Genomic DNA, 19,256 nt, shown 5'->3' with positions numbered 1-19,256 from the left:
TCTTTTACCATGTATATTCATTCTGTGTGCTGGGCAAATAATCTGAGAAGCTGGGCTTTTTGAAGAAGAACAGAGCATCGGGATGGAAGGAAGACTCATTAACAACCTGAGATATGAAGAAGATACAGCCTTGCCTACTGAAAGGGAAGAGAACTTGAAACATTTATTGATGAAGATCAAAAATTTCAGCCTTCAGTATGAATTACACCTCAACATACAGAAAACAAAAATCCTCATAACTGGACCACAAAGCAACATGAAGATAAATGGACAAAAGTTTAAAGTTGTCAAGGATTTCATTTTACCATGGAAGCAGCAGGCAGGAAATCAAATGCGGTATTGTATAGGGCACATCTGCTGCAATAGACCTCTTTAAAGTGTTAAAAGTCAAAGACGTCACTTTGAGGTCTAAGGTGCACCTGACATAAGCCATGGTATTTTCAATCACCTTATATGCATATGAAAGCTGGACAATGAAGAAAGAAGACCAAAGAAGAATTGATACCTTTGAATTATGATGTTGACAAAGAATATTGAATATACTATGGACTGCCAGAAGAATGAACAAATCTGTCTTGGGAGAAGTACAGCCAGAGTGCTCCTTGGAAGCGAGGACGGCAAGACTTCATTTCTTATACTTTGAACATGTTACCAGGAGGGACCAGTTCCTGGAGAAGGACATCACACTTGGTAAAGTAGAGGGTCAATGAAAAAGAAGAAGACCCTCAATGAGATAAATTGACACAGTGGCTACAACAATAGGCTCAAACATAGTGACAGTTGTGAGGATGGTGCCAGACAGGGTAGTGTTTCATTCCGTTGTATGTAGGGTTGCTATGAGTTGGAGCCAACTGGGTGGCACCTAACAACAACAACATCTTTACGAGGTTGTTTGGAAAGTGAAAAAGCCTTGGAATATCAAGAGAGTGTCTCTCTCCAGAGCAGGGTAGATTTGTTTACTGTCCAGTAAAATAAACCTGTCTCTCTAGTGTAAAGGTAAGACATGTTTGCAAAACATTTGTTATAAAGATTGGATTCTCGTAAGCTTGGGGTTCCTCAGCTCTGATGCAAATCCACTGTATGTGTGTGCACATCACCTACTTCTCTTTTTATTTCCTTGTGGGAATTGTGGCTTAGAGAACCAGTGCAAGAAAATATTGATACTCTGGCTACTGCGTGATGCTTTGAGTAATAAACTCTCTTTTGTCTCTATTCAGGAGTCTTACGTCTTCTTCTAGCATTAATAAACCTGTGACAATCTATCTAAATCTTTGATTTATTTATTGATATTATCAAGCAATTAATACAAAATTTGTCATAGCACCTGGCAACATTTTGTTCTGTTAGGTATAACGTCACTACGAGTCAGAGCTGACTCATTGGGAACAACAAAAACAGTCATACACAATTATAAGTTATTATTGTTGTTACATTTATTGTCTTGCTAGGATGAAATTAAAAAAAACAAAAACTCAATTAACCATCTTAGTATCTGAAACAAAGTTAAAGTCTTCTTGGCAAATTTGCCTATTTCCACACAACTACCTCCATTCTCATGTTACTCAAACAGAAACAGCTCTCTCTCTCTCTCTCTCACACACACACACACACACACAAAACCCCCCACAACAACAACCATTCACAATAATTTACACAGGAGTAACAATAAAGAAAGACGGACTATAGCTCAGGAAGTTGACAGTATGTGATGTTTAATTCGGTTTCTTGGACATGGTACATAGTACCCTGCAGATTATTATATAAACTTGAGCAACCCAAAGGGCCTCGTAAGTACTCAGCCAAATAAGTGAGTTCTTTGAAGAATTCAGAGATGGTGATTGATTCCAAAAGTGCTCTGTTTGCTCAAGGTCTTTAACTATCATTTGGGTTTATTTTGATATATAATGTGTTAACTAGGAGCCTAGATTCTTCAACCAAGTTTTGTAGTCTACAACCAAGGTAGGGAAGCCTATTCTCCACTCATCATCTTTGAAGAACTCTTTGTTTTCTGTGTCCATTGTTTCGACAGATGGGCTTTGTTTAGTCATACAGATTTTTATTTTCTCTGAGCACCTTTTTAGCCACTTAAATTTACAGAACATCTTTAAAATTTTGAGCTAGTATTTTCTCTATAATGATCTCAGACTCTTTACATAAGTAATTAGTAATTACTTATGTAAGTAATAAGGCAATGGAGATTATTCATGACTTATATAAACAACTTTCATTTTGATTTTCACATTTATCCACAAAGTGAAGAGACAACCTACAGATTAGGAAAAAATTTAGGGGAACTATATATCTTACAAGGATTTAATATCTAGAATACATAAAGAACTCCTAGAACTTAACAACAAAAAGACAAACAACCCAATTAAAAAATAGACAAAGGATTTGTATAGAATTTTGCCAAGAGGAAATACAAATGGCCAGCAAACACATGAAAAAATGTTCAATGTCATTAGTCATTGTTGTTTTCGTTAGTTGCTGTCCGGTTGAGGCTGACTCACAGTGACCCCATGGGTGCAGAATAAAACTACTCCACAGTTTTCATGGCTATGCACTTTCAGAAGCAGATTGCCAGACCAGTCTTCCAAGGTGCACTTGAGTGGGTTAGAACAGTCAACTTTTCAGCTAATAGTCCAGGGTTTCACCGTTTGAACCACCCAGGGACTACCTCATTAGTCATTAGAAAAAAAAGCACATAAAAACCACAATAGGATATTACTTCCCCCACTAAGATGGCTGTGATCAAAAAAAAAAAACCTGAAAACAACACGTGTTTGTGAGTATGGTATGATGGAACACTTTTGTGTGGCCTTTCTCACCATGGTCTTGTAACTCCCACCCAAGTGATTGGGTAAAGGTAGGACTCTGCAAATAAGGTAATTGTGGCCCACCAAGGAGATTGGTCAGTTTTGCCAATCACTTAGGCTTGAAATGAGCCATCCCAGAGGCGGAGGACAGGATCTCACCACTACCAATGAAGAAAAGCCAGGAGCATAGCACATCATTTGGACCTGGGATCCCTGTGCCGAGACCCTCCTAGACCCAGGGAACACAGTGAAAGCTGTAACACTGAAGATGGTAAGATGACAAGAAGCAGCAGCAGAGAAATGGCAGTAGCAGAGGCAGCAGAGCCAGCAGACTGGCAGGAGAGAACCCAGCTCACAGAGCAAGAAAACTGAGTGCTTTTGAGCAGCAGGCTTGCTGGTGGAATAGATGCCTCCAGGCACTTGGTAGAGCTAGGTTTGCTGACCCATGGAGCTAGAAATGAGCTCTTTCAGGTCAAGGCTTAGTGGCTGAGTGCGGTGCCTCTGAGTCCCTTCTGCAGAGCTAAAAGAGCTTTGTAATACTTGCCCAAGCAGGGGGCCAGAGAGAGATGTTCCCGTGGGCACAGCTCAGAAGAGGCTGTCCTGATGGAAGAACTGTACCCTGAGTGTTCCTGAACCTGAACTGTAACATGTTACTTCCCTAATAAACCCCCAAATTGTGAGTATTGTCTGTGAGTTCTGTGTAGCCATTGCAATGAATTATCAAACCAAGCAGAGAACTAGAGAGCCCTTGGGAGGGATAGTTGGTGTCAGAATTGGTAAAGATGGCAGAGAGAGGAGGCATGTCTGACATCCACGTCATAGGAATCAGCCTTGGGCTGGTGACCTTGATTCTCCTTCCCCCTTGTGAAGTCAGAGGAGGTCAGATGCTGCCCCCACACCATTTTTACAGTGAGGATGTGAGAAATTGAAAATCTCATCCATTGCTGTTAGGGTTATAAAATGCTATAGCCACTGTGGAAAACAGTTTCTTTTTTTTAAAGTTGAAGATAAAATTACCGTATGATCCAGCAATTTTACTTCTAGGTATACTCTGTTCTATAGGGTTGTTATGAGTTGGAATCGACTCGACGGCACTGGGTTACTGGGGTTATATACCCAAAATAATTGAAAGCAAGTGAACAAACAGATACTTGTACATGAAGGCTCATATTCACAACAACCAAAAGGTGGGAGCAACCCAAATGTCCATCAACAGATGAATAGATAAAGAAAATGAGGTACATGCATACACTGGAATAGAAGTCCTGATACCTGCTACAAAATAGATGAACCTTTAAACCATTATGCTGAATGAATTGTCAGTCACAAAAGGACAAATATTGTATGAGATCATTTATATAAACTATCTAGAATAAGCAAACGTATAAAGACCACAGTTTATGAGTGATTACAGGGATCGGCTGAAAGGGGAAAGAAGGAGTTATTGCTTAGGAAATATTGAGAGTCTGCTAAGGATAATGGAAAAATTTGGAAACCAATAGAAGTGATGGTTACATAATATGATGAACATAATAAATGGCAGATCGTACATGTAAAAAGTATTGAAATAGCAAATGTAACGTGTTATTAATCGGTATTTTTCTATATTTTAAAACTATCATGATTTTATTATCCCATTATTCTTATTTAAAAAAAAAAAGTAAAAGAGTGTTTTAAAGACTGTGCTTTGAGTACTCCAGGGCAAGGATACCCTGTTTTAATTAGGATCCCTGGCAAAGCCCTTTCTGGAGAGTTAGTCTCTGATTCAGATTTCTAGACTGAATTCTCTCTTGTGGTTCTTGAATCCGGCCTTATGGTTCTAGTGTGAAGAATTGTGTGATTCCTACTACTTTAATCTTTCATAACTTGATAATTGTTTCGATGTTATCAGATTTTTATGGGTGTTGTACTGGGTTGAATAATAGGGCAGCGCTGATTCACTGGTAGAATTATCACCTCCATGCAAGAGACCCGTTTTCAATTCTTGGGCAATGTACCTCAAGCACAGTCACCACTCATCTGTCAGAATGCTTGTATGTCACTATGATGCTGAACAGGTGTCAGCAGAGCTTCCACACTAAGACAGACTAGGAAGAAAAGCCTGACAATCTTCTTTTGAAAAATCAGCGATGAAAACCCTATGGATCACAACGGTCTACTTGTGTTGTACATGGGGTTGCCATGACTTGGAGGCCTACTCCACAGCAGCTAACAACAATAAGTGGGTTGAATAGTGTCCCTCAAAGTTCATATCCTTCCAGAACTTCAAAATGTGGTGTTACTTGATATGGAATCATTAGTTAAGATGAGGTGCTACTGGAGCAGGGTGGGCCCTTAGTCCAATATATTGGTATCCTTATGAGGAGAAAAGGAAAGAAATTGAAACAGAGACACCAGCAGAACACCACGTGATTATGGAGGCAGACATTGGAGTGATAATTCTACAAGTCTAAGAGCACCAAGGATTGCTGACACCTTGACTTCAGACTTCTAGCTTCCAGAGCTGTGAAATACATTTCTGTTGTTTTAAGTCACACAGTTTAGGGTAATTTGTTGCAGCAGCCCTAGGAAACTAATACAGTGGACCATATAATTTAATAGTGCATGTGATGGAGAAATTGCTTCATACTCTTTTTGTTCTGTTGTCTTTAAATTAATAACCCTTTTTCATTCTGCTTGTAATAGATGTTAATTACAGAAAAATTGCATATGGATTTAGGAACCAAAAGAAACAACATGTATTTACATTTCTCAAAGGTAAATATTGTTATCATTTACTTTTATCTCCTTCTAGGCTTATTGCTTTACATATTACACAATTTTGTATCATAATAAATATAAAATATGTATATAGTGCTTCCTTTATAAAATTTATCTAACTTTTACTATACGCAAAGGGCTAAGTGTATAAGTATTTATTTCCTACATTGACTACCTAATCAATTTTTTTAACGACTTTTACTGAGAGCATAGAGAAAAGTGCATAAAACATATACATACAGTTTTTTTTAAAAATTTATAAATTCAACATCTATTTAACTATTAACTTACCACCCAAGTGAAGAAGTAGAATATTATAAGCGCTTCCAGTAACTCCACTGAGTCCCTTTCCCTCATCGGATCCTTCTCCATTTCAGAGATAAACACCAACTTGATTTTTGTGCTAGGCACTTCCTCACTTTTTTCTTACATTTTGTATTTCCTTATGGATATGCCATGTGATCATTAAGGTTGTGTGTCAACTTGGCTGGGCCATGATTCTCAGTGGTTTGGCAATTACGATATAGTTTGGTATTCATATAGTAATATATTCACTTCCATGATGAGGTGTGACATAATGTAATCACTTCCATGATGAGATCTGCTCTCAATAGCCAATCAGTTGACAGGGAGTTTCGTTAGGGGTGTGGCCTGCATCCAATATATGTGCACTCTCTGGCAAAGCTTGCTAGCTTTTGTTCTGCTCTAGATCCTACATTCGGCTTGTCAGCATCTGATCTACAGCTCTTGGGACTCAGACCAGCAGCCTGCTATCTTACCTGCCAACCTTGGATTCATCAGTCTTCCAAGCCCATTAGCCAGCAGTCTGCTGTCTGACCCGTGAATCTTGTTTTCATTAGGCCCTGCAGCTACTTGAGTCCAGAGAAGCCTCCAGCCTAATGCCTGACTCACCGACTTAGAACTTGCCAGCCTCCACAACTGTGTGAGCCATTTCCTTAAGATAAGTGTCTCTCTCTCTCTCTATATATATATATGTAATATATATATACATATACTCTCTCTCAGATATATATATATATGTGTATATATTTCATTGGTTTTGCTTCTCTAGAGAACCCAGCCTAAGACATGCAATATGGCAAGTGCCAAAAATGGTGAATGATTTGAGATTTTACCCTACTCTCAAGATAATCAGTTAATATGCCATAGTTTCATGGATGCTGGCAAAAGACTCCTATATCAGAGACGAAGGAATATTTATCACTCACAGCAATAGCAGTAGCCAAAGAATTAGCATTTGTACAAGTTTCCCAAGTCTTAATTCCCACATGAGAATATGAAAAGGGCCAAATGAAACCCACGTATTTAGCAGGGTACATTACAGGACAGGAACACAGAGCTTAAGGAACCTGAATTTTTTATAATGGGCTTCAAATATGCCTGACCTTTGCCCCAGGAGAACTGATTATATTTATTATGTTGTTGTCATTAGGTGTCATCAAGTCAGTTCTGATTCATAGCAACCCTATGTGCAACAGAACGAACCACTGCCCAGTCCTGTGCCATGCTCACATTGTTATGCTTGAGCCCATCGTTGTAGCCACCGTGACAATCCATCTCATTGAGGGTCTTCCTCTTTTTCAATGACCCTCTACTTTATCTACCATGATGTCCTTCTCCAGCGACTGATCCCTCCTGATTACATGTTCAAAATATGTGATATGTGGTCTCATCATTATTGCTTCTAAGGAGCACTCTGGCTGTACTTCTTCCCAGACAGATTTGTTCATTCCTTTGGCAATCCATGGTGTCACGGATTGAATTATGTCCCCACAAAAATGTGTGTATCAATTTGGCTGAGCCATGATTTCCAGCATTGTGTGGTTGTCCTCCATTTTGTGACTGTTATTTTATGTTAAAAGGATTAGGATAGGATTGTAACACCACCCTTACCCAGGTCACATCCCTGATCCAATGTAAAAGGAGTTTCCCTGGGATGTGGCCTGTACCACCTTTTATCTCTCAAGACATGAAAAGGAAACAGAAGCAAGCAGAGAGTTGGGGATCTCATACCACCAAGAAAGCTGCACTGGGAGCAAAGCTCATCCTTTGGACCCAGGGTCCCCGTGCCTGAGAACTCCTCAACCATGGGAAGATTGAGGACAAAGACCTTCTTCCAGAGCTGACAGAGAAAAAGCATTCCCCTAGAGCTGACACCCTGAATTCGGACTTTTAACCTACTTTACTGTGAGAAAATAAACTTCTCTTTGGTAAAGCCATCCATCCACTTGTGGTATTTCTGTTACAGCAGCACTAGATGACTAAAACACATGGTATATTCAATATTCTTCCCTTTTGTTTTTGTACATGTCATTATAATACTTTGCTTTGTCTTCTCGAGTCGCCCTTTGAAAGCTTCTGATCAGCATTTTTACATCATTTTTTCCTTTCGCTTTAGCTACTCGACGTTCAAGAGCAAGTTTCACAGTATCTTCTGATCCTTTTTGGTCTTTTCTTTCTTTCCTGTCTTTGTAATGACCTCTTGCTTTCATGTAGGATGTTCCTGATGTCATTCCACAACTTGGCCAGTCTTCTGTCATCAGTGTTCAACACATCAAATCTATACTTGAGATGGTCTCTAGATTCAGGTGGGATATACTCAAGGTCGTACTCTGGCACTCCTAGATTTTTCTGATTTTCTTCACTTTCAACTTGAACTTATATATGAGCAGTTGATGGTCTGTTCCGTAGTTGGTCCCTGGCCTTGTTATGACTGATGATATTGAAGTTTTCCATTGTCTCTTTCCACAGATGTAGTCAATATTTGGTTCCTGTGTATTCCATCTGGTGAGGTCCAAGTGTATAGTCACCATTTATGTTGCTGAAAAAAGAAAGGTTTTTGCAATGAAGCAGTCATATTTTGAGTAACTTCCAACCTGGGGGGGAGCTCATCTTCCAGAACTACATATAAGACAAAGTTCCACTGCTATTTATAAGATTTCCACTGGCTGATTCTTTTCAGAAGTAGGCTGCTGGGTCCTTACTAGTCTGCTTTAGTCTGGAAGCTCAGCTGAAACCTGTCTGCCATGGATGACCCTGATGGTATTTGAATACCAGTGGCATAGCTTCCAGCATCACAGCAACATGCAAGCCCCAACAGTACAACAAACTGACAGACATGTAAGGGTTATTTACCATAAAAAAAAAACTGGATAGTAAATAAATCTGCCACTTGCTGGGTTGAGAGGCTTGGGTGGGAGGTACAATAGAAAATATCTCCATCTTTCAAGTCTATTTGCTTTATTAAAAATCTGTTTAAAATGTAAGCAAAATATGTGATCAGTTACTCTGCAAGGAATACATGCAGAAACAAAAGAGATCTACGAAATATTGTTGTCCAACAACCAGCATCATTTGTTGTACAGTCAGCCCTTTCTTTATCTGCAAGTGTACGTCTCTGTCAAATATGCTTTAGTATCTTTCCAGATTATTTCTTTTCTATTGTTCTATTTACCTAGCCTACATCATTACCCTACAATATTAAATATAATATACTTTACCTAAAATACACTTTTGTTCTATTGGCCTATTTTCCCACCTGAAAATATTATAACATTATAGGAAATAATTATATTTGAATATGTCTCTACATATTTTGTTGAAAATCTCTCCCTCTCATTATTCTTCTAGAGTTTCTTGACTACTATTGGCTTTGAACTTCCATAACTTTTCTCCATGGAAAATTTGCACGTCAATTATAAGGATTATTCATAAATATATTTTGATGCTACTGCAAATAGTACCTTTTATTTCATTTTTTTGTGTCTAGTCAATGAGAATAAAATTTATATATAGACATATATATGAATATGTATGTGTGAGTGTATATATATGGTATTGAGCTTCCCCATCATCTCATTCCACCAATGTAGTCAATTTGAATCCTGTGTATTCCAACTGGTATGGTTCACGTGTAAAGTCACTCATTACGTTGTTGAGAAAAGCTATGTCCAATTAATATGTCTTGGGTCTTGCAGTATGATCTCCAGCATCATTTCTATCACCAAGGTAGTATTTTCCAAATACTGATTCTTCTTTGTTTCAAACTTTTGTCTTTCAATCACCAGTAATTATCAATGCATCTTGATTGCATGTTCAATCAATTTCACACTGCAGAAGTTGGTAAAAATGTTCACTTTCTTAATCTTTGGCCTCAGCGGCTGGTGCATAAACTTGAGTAATAGTTATATTAACTGATCTTCCTTGTAGGCGTATGGATATTATCCTATCACGGTTAGCACTGTACTTCAGGACAGATCTTGAAATGTCCTTTTTATGGTGAATATGGCACCATTTCTCCTCAATTTGTCATTCCTGGCATAGTAGACCTTATCATTGTCTGATTCAAAATGGCCAATACTAGTCCATTTCAGCTCACGTATGCCTAGGGTATCTATCTTCAGGTGTTTCATTTCATTTTTGACAACTTCTAATTTTTCTAGATTCATAATTCATACACTCCATATTCCAATTACTAATGGATGTTTGAAGCTTTTTCTTCTCATTTTGAGTCATGCCACATCAGCATATGAAGGTTCTGAAAACTTTACTCCATCCATATCGTTAGGGTTGACTCTCCTTTGAGGAGGGAGCTCTTCCCCAGTCATATTTTGAGTGGCTTCCAACCTGAGAGACTCATCTTCTGGTACTGTATCAGACAATGCTCTGCTACTAATCATAAGGTTTTCACTGACCAATTCTTTCAGAAGTCTCACAGCTTCCTAGGTTTCAAGAGTCAGATCTTCAACAACTCATTTCCAGAATGTGGGGCTGCCTTTCACACATGCCAGTGGGATGGGGCTCAAATCTGCTGCCTAGAGCTGAGAGGGCAGATTTGCCATGCCCATGGGACAGAAGAATGGGGCTTGCTGGGGCTAAGGGGGTAGGGTTGCCACTCAGGTGTGTACTAGGAGAATGGGGCCACCCAGGTCTGAGGGAGCAGAGTTGCCATTCCAGTTGGCCTAGAAGGTGGGCCTGAAGCCCAGGGCCAAGGAGCTTCCATCCAGAATCTGGAAAGTATAATCAACACTCAGAGACTGAAGACCAAGGATTATTTTCAAGGCTTAATAGCTAATGTAACGTGTTCTGCTGACTGCTTGGTGCTTGTTATCTCTTCTTTCCCTCCAATTTCTCCTGTTCGTAATGGAAATGTCTAGTTTATGCCTGTTCCACCATTGTACTTTGCAAGCATATAACTTGTATTCTAGATTTCACAGATGAAGAGGAATTTTTGGATTTTGGACTTGGAGTTGAATAAATACTGGCTATGGTGGCGTAGTGGTTAAGTGCTATGGCTGCTAACCAAAAGGTCAGCAGTTCAAATCTGCCAGGCGCTCCTTGGAAACTCTATGGGGCGTAGTGGTTAAGTGCTATGGCTGCTAACCAAAAGGTCAGCAGTTCAAATCTGCCAGGCGCTCCTTGGAAACTCTATGGGGCAGTTCTACCCTGTCCTATAGGGTCGCTATGAGTCAGAATCAACTCAATGACAATGGGTTTGGTTTGGCTTGGTTTTATGATATGATGGAGTGAATGTGTTTTACATGTGGCAAGGACATGAATTTTGGCAGGGCCAAAGTATAGAATGTTATGCATTGAATTGTGCCCTCCCAAAAACGTGTGTCAACTTGGCTAGGCCATGATTCCCAGTATTGTGTGATTGTCCACAATTTTGTCATCTGATATGATTTTCCTATGTGTTGGAAATCTTACCTCTACGATGTTAATTAGGCAGGATTTGAGGTAGTTAAGTCAATGAAGCAGGACTCACTCAAAAACATCATGCTGCACCTTGAATCAATCTCTTTTGAGATATAAAATATAGTGGAATAGAGACACAGGGGGACCTCATGCCACGAAGACGGGAACCAAGAACCAAGACGGGAATGTGTCCTTTGGACCCAGGGTCCCTTCAGTGAGAAGATCCTAGTCCAGGGGAAAAATAGCGACAAGCACATTCCCCCAGAGCTGAGAGAAGGAAAGATAAAGCTTTTCCCTGGAGCTGACACCTTCAATTTGAACTTCTAGTCTCCCAGCCTGTGAAAGAATAAATTTCTCTTTGTTAAAGCTATCCACTTGTGGTATTTTTGTTATAGCAGCGCTAGATATCTAAGACAAGGACTAAAGTGCTCCTCACCAAACCATAGTCTTTTTGGTCACCTCAAGTGCATGCAAATGGTGGACAATGAATAAAAAATACCAAAAAAGAGTTAATGCCTTTGAATTATGAAATTGGTGAAGAGTGTTGAATACACCATGGACTGGCAGTAGAACCAACAAATCTGTGTTAGAAGAAATGTAGGCAGAGTGCTCCTTGGAAGCGAGGACAGTGAGACTTCATCTCACATACTTTAGACATATTATCAGGAGGGACTAGTCCCTGGAGAAGGACATCATGCTTGGTAAGGTAGAGGGTCTGCAAAAAAAAAGGAAGACCCTCAATGAGATGGATTGACACACTGGATGAAACAATGGGCTCAAACATAGCAATGATTTTGAAGATGGCACAGGACTGGTCAATGTTTCATTCTATTGTACATGGGATCACTGTGAGTCAGAACTGACTCAACAGAACCTAACAGCAACAACATTTATATTTACTTCCATCATTCTTGCTAATCTTTCTCATTAATTCTGATTTTTATCCTTATGTTATCTTAAATTGTATATATCAGAAAATAATCCTTGATATATCTTTGAAAGAACACAATAAACACATGAATATTTAGTAAATATGTATTGAAAATAATAATAAATACTAATTTCTTAACATAGGTAATCTGCTCTCTCACATGTCTGCCTTGAGCATTGTACTATATTAAGATCTTTTTATATGGGATCAAATTGACAACAGCAACTTGAAAGATTAGATAGGAAACTTAGGAGGCAATGAATTTATGTTGTGGGAGAGGAACAACTCAGAAAAGGAGGGTGAGAGTAGTTGCACAACTCGAAGAATGTATTCAATGTCACTGAACTGTACATGTAGAAACTGTTGAATTGGTGTATTTTCTGCTATGTATATTCTCAAGAACAAAAATAAAATACCTTACATTAAAAAAGTACAACGAAAGGAGAAATGAAAAGATAAGAATATTTGAAACATATATGAAGAAGCTCAGACATGCAGAGAGACTAGGAGTCATTACTCCTATTCTCACAAGAAGAAAAAACCTAAAAACCTTAAAATCAAAGACTTTTCTTGGTACTACCCAGAAATAAAGTTACAGAGCAAACTGCCACTTGGAAAAATGGATAGTCAGTGGACACATAGTCACAGTCTAGATCTGTTTACAGGGAACAGAACTGCTTAAGCCATAAAATGGTAAGAACATTTAATGACAATTTTGAAAAACTACTGGAGACTGTGACCTAATGTGAGAGTAAGAAAATCCTGGGGCCATAACCTTAGAGCCACCACCACAATTTCATAGGTTTTATGTATAGGAACTGCTGAAGAAGAGCCAAGAAAGATTCATTCTGAGGTCTGGCAGGGAAAGATGAAAAGTAACCCTATTGAAATATACCATAATAAAGGCCAATCTCTAGGGAAAAATAGACTTTATTCAGAGCCTTATTCCACCTAACAGGAAGGAAATGTACCCAATTCCAAACAAACAGAAAGATATTCTGTGTTCATGGATTACAAGATTCAATATTGTCAAGACGACTATTCTCCCTGGATTAGTCTACAGATTCAACGCCATATAAAAAAAATAAACGTGTTCATCCACCTTGTTCAGGGTCTTTCTCTTTTCTGTTGACCCTGTACTTTACCAAGCATGATGTTCTTCTCCAGGGATTGATCCCTCCTGATAACATGCCCAAAGTATGTAAGACGTAGTCTCGCCATCCTTGCTTCTAAGGAGCATTCTGGTTCTACTTCCAAGATGGATTTGTTCATTCTTTTGACAGTCCGTGGTATATTCTACACTAACACACCCCACGTGTCTGTCACTTTGTCGTACTGTGGGGGCTTGTGTGTTGCTGTGATGCTGGAAGCTATGCCACCGGTATTCAGATGCCAGCAGGGTCACCCGTGGAGGACAGGTTTCAGCTGAGCTTCCAGACTGAGACAGACTAGGAAGAAGGACCCGGCAGTCTACTTCTGAAAAGCATTAGCCAGTGAAAACCTTATGAATAGCAGTGAAGCATTGTCTGATATAGTGCTGGAAGATGAGCCCCCCAGGCTGGAAGGCACTCAAAAGATGGCTGAGGAAGAGCTGCCTCCTCAAAGCAGAGTCGACCTTAATGACGTGGATGTAGTAAAGCTTTTGGGACCGTCATTTATTGATGTGGCGTGAGTCAAAATGAGAAGAAACAGCTGCAAACGTCCATTAATAATCGGAACCTGGAATGTATGAAATAGGAATCTAGGAAAATTGGAAATCGTCAAAAATGAAATGGAACACATAAATATCAAAATCCTAGGCCTTAGTGAGCTGAAATGGACAGGTATTGGCCATTTTGAATTGGAAAATCATGATGTCTACTATGCTGGGAATGACAACTCGAAGAGGAATGGTGTTACATTCATCATCAAAAAGAGTGTTTCAAGATCTATCCTGAAGTACAGTGCTGTCAGTGATAGGATAATATCCATATGCCTACAAAGAAGACCAGTTAATACGACTATTACTCAAATTTACACAGCAACCACTAGGGCCAAAGATGAAGAAATAGAAGATATTTATCAGCTGCTGCAGTCTGAAATTGATTGAACGTGCAATCAAGATGCATTGGTAATTACTGGTGATTGGAATGCAAAAGTTGGAAACAAAGAAGAAATATCAGTAGTTGGAAACTATGGCCTTGGTGATAGAAACAATGCTGGAGACCGAATGATAGAATTTTGCAAGACCAACGACTTGTTCATTGCAAATACCTTCTTTCACCAACATAAATAGTGACTACACACATGGACCTCGCCAGATGGAACACACAGAAATCAAATTGACTACATCTGTGGAAAGAGACGATGGAAAAGCTCAATATCATCAGTGAGAAGAAGGCCAGGGGCCAACTGTGGAACAGACCATCAATTGCTCATATTCAAGTTCAAGCTGAAACTGAAGAAAATCAGAGCAAGTCCACAAAAGCCAAAATATGACCTTGAGCATATTCCACCTGAATTTAGAGACCATCTGAAGAATAGGTTTGACGCACTGAACACTAACGAGCGAAGACCAGATGAGTTGTGGAATGACACCAAGGACATCATCCATGAAAAAAGCAAGAGGTCACTGAAAAGAAAGAAAAGACCAAGATGGATGTCAAAGGAGACTTTGAAACTTGCTCTTGAGCATCAAGCAGCTAAAGCAAGGAAGAATTGATGAAGTAAAAGAGCTGAACAGAAGATTTCAAAGGGTGTCTTGAGAAGACAAAGTATTATAATAACATATGCAAAGAGCTGGAGATGGAAAACCAAAAGGGAAGAATATGCTCGGCATTTCTCAAGCTGAAGCACTGGAGAAAAAATTCAAGCCTCGAGTTGCAATAGTGAAAGATTCCATGGGGAAAATATTAAACGATGCAGGAAGCATCAAAAGAAGATGGAAGGAATACACAGAGTCATTATACCAAAAAGAATTAGTTGATATTCAACCATTTCAAGAGGTGGGATATGATCAGGAACTGATGGTACTGAATGAAGAAGTCCAAGCTGCTCTGAATGCATTGGCGAAAAACAAGGCTCCAGGAATTGATGGAATATCAATTGAGATGTATCAATAAACAGATGCAGCACTGGAGGTGGTCACTCATCTATGCCAAGAAATATGGAAGACAGCTTCCCGGCCAACTGACTGGAAGACATCCATATTTATGCCCTTTCCCAAGAAAGGAGATCCAACCAAATGTGGAAATTATAGAACAATATCATTAATATCACATGCAAGCAAAATTTTGCTAAAGATCATTCAAAAATGGCTGCAGCAGTATATCGACAGAGAACTCCCGAGAAAGAGTTTCAGAAGAGGACACTGAACCAGGGATATCATTGCTGATGTCAGATGGATCCTGGCTGAAAGCAGAGAATACCAGAAGGATGTTTACCTGTGTTTTCTTGACTATGCAAAGGCATTCGACTGTGTGGATCATAACAAACTATGGATAACACGGCAAAGAATGGGCATTCCAGAACACTTCATTGTGCTCATGAGGAACCTTTACATAGATCAAGAGGCATTTGTTCGGACAAAACAAGGGGATACTGATTGGTTTAAAGTCAGGAAAGGTGTGCGTCAGGGTTGTATTCTTTTGCCATACCTATTTAATCTGTATGCTGCACAAATAATCCGAGAAGCTGGACTATATGAAGAATAGGGCATCAGGATTGGAGGAAGACTCATTAACAACCTGCATTATGCAGATGACACAACCTTGCTTCCTGAATGTGAAAAGGCATTGAAGCACTTACTAATGAAGATCAAAGACCACAGCCGACAGCATGGATGGCACCTCAACATAAAGAAAACAAAAATCCTCACAAGTGGACCAATGAGCAACATCGTGATAAACGGAGAAAAGATTGAAGTTGTCAAGGATTTCACTTTACTTGGATCCACAAGCAACAACCATGGAAGCAGCAGTCAAGAGATCAAAAGACGCATTGCATTGGGTAAATCTGCTGCAAAGGACCTCTTCAAAGTGTTGAAGAACAAAGATGTCACCCTGACGACTAAGGTGCCCCTGACCCAAGCCATGGTATTTTCAATCACATCATATGCATGTAGAAGCTGGACAATGAATAAGGAAGACCGAAGAAGAGTTGACGCCTTTGAATTGTGGTGTTGGTGAAGAATATTGAATATACCATGGACTGCTAAAAGAACGAACAAATCTGTCTTGGAAGAAGTGCAGCCAGAATGCTCCTTAGAGGCAAGGATGGTGAGACTGCATCTTACATACTTCGGACATGCTGTCAGGAGGGATCAGTCCCTGGAGAAGGACATCATGCTTGGTAGAGTACGGGGTCAGTGGAAAAGAGGAAGACCCTCAATGAGGTGGATTGACGCAGTGGCTGCAACAATGGGCTCTAGCATAACAACGATTGTAGGGATGGCGCAGGGCCGGGCAGTGTTTCATTCTGTTGTGGATAAGGTATGAGTCGGAGCCGACTCGACGGCACCTAACAACAACAACAACAACACTAACACCAGAATTCAAAGGCATCCATCTGTTGTTCTTCAATGTTCCTTATTTGTCATCCAGCTTTTGCATGCATATGAGGTGAATGAAAACACCATGGCTTGGGTCAGGTACACCTTAGTCCTTAAAGTGACATCTTTGCTTTTTAACACTTTAAAGAGGTCTTTTTTAGAGATTTGGCCAAAGCAATGAGTCCTTTGATTTCTTGACTGCTGTTTCCATGGGTGTTGACTGGGGATCCAAGTAAAATGAAATCCTTCAGAACATCAATATTTTCTCCATTTATCATGATGTTGCTCATTGGCCCAGTTTTGAGGGTATTTATTTTCTTCATGTTGGCGTGTAATCCATACTGAAGGCTGTGGTCTTTGATCTTCATCAATAAATGCTTCAAGTCCTCTTCACTTCTAGCAAGCAAGGTTGTGTCATCTGCATAATGCAGTTTGTTAATGAGTCTTTCTCCAATCCTGATGCCCGTTCTTCATACGGCCCATCTTCTCAGATTATTTGCTCAGCATACAGATTGAATACGTAAGGTGAAAAGATACAACCCTGATGCACACCTTTCCCGACTTTAAACCATGCAGTATCCCCTTGTTCTGTTTGAATGACTGCCTCTTGATCTATGTAGAGCTTCCTCATGAGCACAATTAAGTGTTCTGGAATTCCCATTGTTTGCAATGTTATCCATAATTTGGTATGATCCACAGTTTCATGCCTTTACATAGTCACTAAAACACAGGTAAACATCTTTTTGGTATTCTCTGCTTTCAGCCAAGATCCATCTGACATCAACAATGACCTACCTGCTTCCACATCCTCTTCTGAATCCAGCCTGAATTTCTGAAGTTCCCTGTCAATATGCTGCTGCAGCCACTTCTGAACGTACTTCAGAAAATTTTCCTTGCATGTGATATTAACGATCTTGTTTGATAACGTCTGCATTCGGTGGGATCACCTTTCTTGGGAATAGGCATAAACAGAGATCTCTTCCAGCCAGTTGGTCAGGTAGCTGTCTTTCAAATCTCCTGGCATAGATGAGTGTAAGCTTCCAGTGCTGCATCCGCTTGTTGAAACATCTCAGTTGATATTCCGTCAATTCCTAGAACCTTGCTTTTTGCCAATGCCTTCAGTGTAGCTTGGACTTCTTCCTTCCGTACCATTGATTCCTGATCAAATGCTACCTCTTGAAGTGGTTGAACATGGACCAATTGTTTTTGGTATAGTGACTTTGTGTATTCTCTTCTTCTTCTTTTGATTCTTGCTGCGTCATTTAATATTTTCCCCATGAAATTCTTCACTATTGCAACTCGATGCTTGAATTTTTTCTTCAGTTCTTTCAGCTTGAGAAATGCCGAGCATGTTCTTTCCTTTTGGTTTTCTCTTTCCAGCTCTTTATACATGCATTAGAATACTTTGGCTTCTCGAGCCTTTGAAATCTTCAGTTCTTTTACTTCATCATTTCTTCCTTTTGCTTTAGCTACTCGATGTTCAAGAGCAAGTTTCAGAGTCTCTTCTGACACTCATTTTGGTCTTTCTTTCTTTCTCGTCTTTTTAATGACCTTTTGCTTTCTTCATGTATGATGTCATTCCACAACTTGTCTGGCCTTCAGTCATCAGTGTTCAACATGTCAAAACTATTCTTGAGATGGTCTCTAAATTCAGGTGGGATATACTCAAGGTCATACTTTGGCTCTTGTGGACTTTTTCTAATTTTCTTTAGTTTCAGCTTGAACTTGTATATGAGCAGTTGATGGTCTGTTACAGTCAGCCCCTCGCCTTTTCTGACTGTTGATATTGAGGTTTTCCATCGTCTCTTCCCACAGATATAGTCGATTTGATTCCTGTGTATTCCTTTTGGTGAGGTTCATGTGTATAGTCGCCGTTTATGTTGGTGAAAAAAGGTATTTGCTATTAAGAAGTCATTGGTCCTGCAAAATTCTATCATGCGATCTCCGGCATTGTTTCTATTAGCAAGGCCACATTTTCCAAATACCAATCCTTCTTCTTTGTTTCCAACTTTCACATTCCAACCACTAGTAATTATCAATGCATTCTGATTGCATATTCAATCAATTTCAGACTGCAGAAGCTGGTAAAAAATCTTCAATTTCTTCATCTTTGGCCTTAGTGTTTGGTGGGTAAATCTGAGTAATAGTCATATTAACTGGTCTTTCTTGTAGGCATATTGATATTATTCTATCACTGACAGCATTGTACTTCAGGTTAGATCTTGAAATGTTCTTTTTGACAATGAATGCAAGGCCATTCTTCTTCAAATTGTCTGTTATTCCTGGCATAGTAGACCATATGACTGTCTGATTCAAAATGGCCAATACCAGTTCATTTCAGCTTACTAATGCCTAGCATATCAATGTTTACATGTTTCATTTCATTTTTGAAGATTTCTAATTTTCTTAGATCCATACTTTGTTTGCAGCTGTTTCTTCTCATTTTGAGTTGTGCCACATTAGCAGATAAAGGTTCTAAAAGCTTGACTTTATCCATGTCATT

This window comes from Elephas maximus, chromosome 3, assembly GCF_024166365.1.
Source record: "Elephas maximus indicus isolate mEleMax1 chromosome 3, mEleMax1 primary haplotype, whole genome shotgun sequence".
In the NCBI taxonomy this organism is placed as follows: domain Eukaryota; kingdom Metazoa; phylum Chordata; class Mammalia; order Proboscidea; family Elephantidae; genus Elephas; species Elephas maximus.
This window is presented reverse-complemented; position numbering follows the sequence as displayed.